Consider the following 3286-nt stretch of genomic DNA (forward strand, 5'->3'; position numbering starts at 1 on the left):
TGAAGAGTCTGAGTAAAAACTTGATTCGTGGGGAGGTTTTTGGCCTTGAGAAGCAGTGACCCTTGCGGACCGCGTTAGCAGGGTGCAGCCTGACCGTGCGCTCCGGCTCCAGGAGGCGGGTTACGGACTAGACCGCGGGCCAGAAGGAAAAGCCACTATTGCAAGACCTGCCGCCTCGAACTCCCCAAAGCGAGCAAAGAAACAATATTGAAGAAAAAAACACGACAGGTACGTGCACCTGGGAGGCCCCGGCCTCACAGCACAAACCCTTAAGGGCGCGGAGTAGAGTTGAGCTCAAACTGCAGGACGACACCCAGGGACCTGGCTGAGGGCAGCGAGGACAGCAGTTGCGGCCCTGCGGGGCTGGCCGTGCCCCTGCATGTGGAGGGCGGTGCTCACCAGGCCTGAGGGGGCGAGGCCCTTCCCTCGGCCCCCACGTCACTTGGTTGGCCGCAGAACCGACATGAGCGCACACGATTCACGGTGTCGGTGAACGTGTGGGTCTTGTCCCCGCCGCCACCACGAAGTCACTGTAGCCCCCAGGGGAGGGGAAAGGAAGACAGACGGTGGTCCTCGCCTCGCCCTTCCCAAGCCCCGTCTCTGCCCCCCGGGGGATTGTTTGCCCCGCTGTTTTTTTACCCCAAGTGCATAAAACCAATTTGAACAAACTGTGATTTGTGGCACACCGTCGCCACTGGGAGGAGATGGTTCTGTGCCATTTTTCAAAGCTGGTAGAATGAATGCCGAGCCTCACCTTGTTATCTCCTGGGTTCTGACCTGCCGCCATCAGCCGACGTGCCCCACATTTTTCTTGACGCGAGGGACGGTGTGGAGAATGTTGCCCAGCTCTCCGGAACAAAATTAAGTCAGCACAGTGCTGACTTAACCATTTTGTGAGCTAAATCTAGGAAAGACCACTTCCGTTTTTAAAAAGCTATATCGGACCCACATTAAAAGCCTATTCCTTCACTGAAGGCCAGCAAGGAGGCCGGGGAGGAGAAGACCCACAGACAGGCAGCCCCCCACCTTTTCCTTCCATGATCGTCTCGGGAATATTCCAAGACGCGGAAAATGAGAGACTCGGCAAGTTCTAGAAAAGCCCACGTGCAGGGGAGGCGGGTGCAGCCTCTCACTCGGGTTTCGCTTAGTGTGGACAGCGTGTGACGTGGGACTTTGTCTCCTGAGAACTCCCACAGCCCCGTGAGGGTGGGGCGGGGCTTCTGGTGGTGGAACAGGCCGGGGTGAAGACTGAGCTACCCCGACAGCCCCAGCGGTGCACTGGCTCTGGGGCAAAGCGTCCCTGCCTGGTAACCGCCGGGAGCAGCGGGGTGGTCCTGCTCCTTGTGGTCACCCGGGGTCGCCGGTTCTTTGGTCTCCTCGCTCTCACCAGGTCAGCGTCCACGGTTGTGTGCTTGAAGCCGGATCGTGGTCCCGTGGGACTCCCAGCTGCCGAGGAGGGCGGAGAGCCACGCCCGGTGTTTTAAGTCGCGTACTTGGAAACGCCACACATCGGTATCGCTTCTAGGTCACTGGAGACAATTGCTGAGACAGCCCGTGTCAGCCCTCGGCGCTGACCCCGCGCGCGGATCAGGAAACCACTCACCCCGTGGGTAAATGACCAAGGAGCTCCAGCGTCGCGGGGGCCTCGGGGCAACAGAAACTCCGCCCGCGCTCCACCGGTGGAGGACCCAGGAGAGACTTGGCAGACCCCTCCGGGAAACAGTCTGGCATCAGCTAGCAAAGGCGGGGACGTCCGCGCTCTAGGACACGGTGACTCTGTCCCCGGAGACGTGCCCGTACGCACCAGGAGAGCAGCACGAGCCTGTGGTGGCAGAAACCCGCCAACTGCCGGGTGTCCGGCCGCAGCGGTGGCCCCCACGGTGGGGGCCCCCACGCAGCAGCCCAGACGGACGAGCTACAGTCACGCGCATCGGCGTGGATGAATCTTGCAAACGTGGAGCGGGAAAAGCCGGTTGCGGAAGACAGTGCACAGTACGCTGTTCACGTCACGTTTGAGAGCAAGCGGTCCAATCCGGCGTGGGGGTGTTGGAGCCCACGGGGGTGAGTGGGGGCCCTGGCGGGGGGCGGGGGGCGGCCCGGCTCGGTGCTGGAGGCGAGGGGCCGGCAGGCGTGGGAGCGCGGCTGGGAGACGCAGGGCATCTGCCAGAGAGGAAGTGCTGGCGGATCGTCACATACAGCAGGGGGATCAAGTCTGGGATTGCGCCGTGGACGGGCGGGGGGCTGGGATTTTCACTACGGGACAAAGGGTTTACAAACGCGGAAAGGGAGAAAACTAGAGTTCTGTGGTGTTGGATTGGAACTCAGTGCGTCGGTGTGGACTCCCGGCCTCACACGTGTACGGATGGTTCTGGAAATTCAGAGAGGTAGATTGGTGTGTTATATACGCATTCACATATTCCCCAGCACACCCCACCCCTGCTTAGTTTCCCAAGAGTGTTCTAATTATCACCAAACCGTGGCATCACGGAATAGAAATTCGTTCTCACGGCTCTGGAGGCGTCGGCAGGACGTGCTGCCCGCAGACGCTCGGGGAGGGTCCTTCCTCACCTCCTTCTGGTTTCCACTGCTGCTTGTGAGCGATCCTCGGCGTCCCTTGGCTTGTAGACACACGATGCCACTCTCTGTTGTCACGTAGGGTTCCCTGTCCCCCTGTGTCTTCACCTGGCCTTCTTATAAGGCCACCAGTCATTGGATTTAGGGCCCGCCCTAATCCCGAATGACTTCACCTTAACTGATCACATCCACCTTCTTTCCAAATAAGGTCACGTTCAGAGGTATTGGGGTTTAGGATGTAAACATATCTTTTGGGGGGGATACGATTCAACCCATAAAAAGCCCGTTAACCATGAACACGCCTAGCATCCGGCCCTTGCCCTTTAAACGCCATTCTGTACTAAAAAGGAAGGGATCCTTGGGGAAATGACCGGTGCCGGGTCTGCATCAGGGAGAGGACGAGGTGAATCGGGACACTCTCTGTCCGGAGATACTGTCCGATCCCACAGGCTGAGGGCTCAGTCCCACATGACTGCCCCCCAGTTCAGAACCAATTGTGAGTAAGTGGGTGCCCGGGTTACCCACAGCTGCCGTCTGATTTGGCTGCAAGTAGGAGGTGCCCATGACCCCCTCGTCGGGTTCCATCAATTTGCTAAGCTCCCAGTCGTTGCCTGGTCTTCCCGGTGAGCGGCCCCCACCGGGAGCCCGCCCAGGGTCACCTCAACAGAACCCATATCCCCCTCCCCCCCCCCCCCCCCCCGCCACCCAGGAG

This window comes from Panthera leo, chromosome E1 (assembly GCF_018350215.1).
Source record: "Panthera leo isolate Ple1 chromosome E1, P.leo_Ple1_pat1.1, whole genome shotgun sequence".
NCBI classification, from domain to species: Eukaryota; Metazoa; Chordata; class Mammalia; order Carnivora; family Felidae; genus Panthera; species Panthera leo.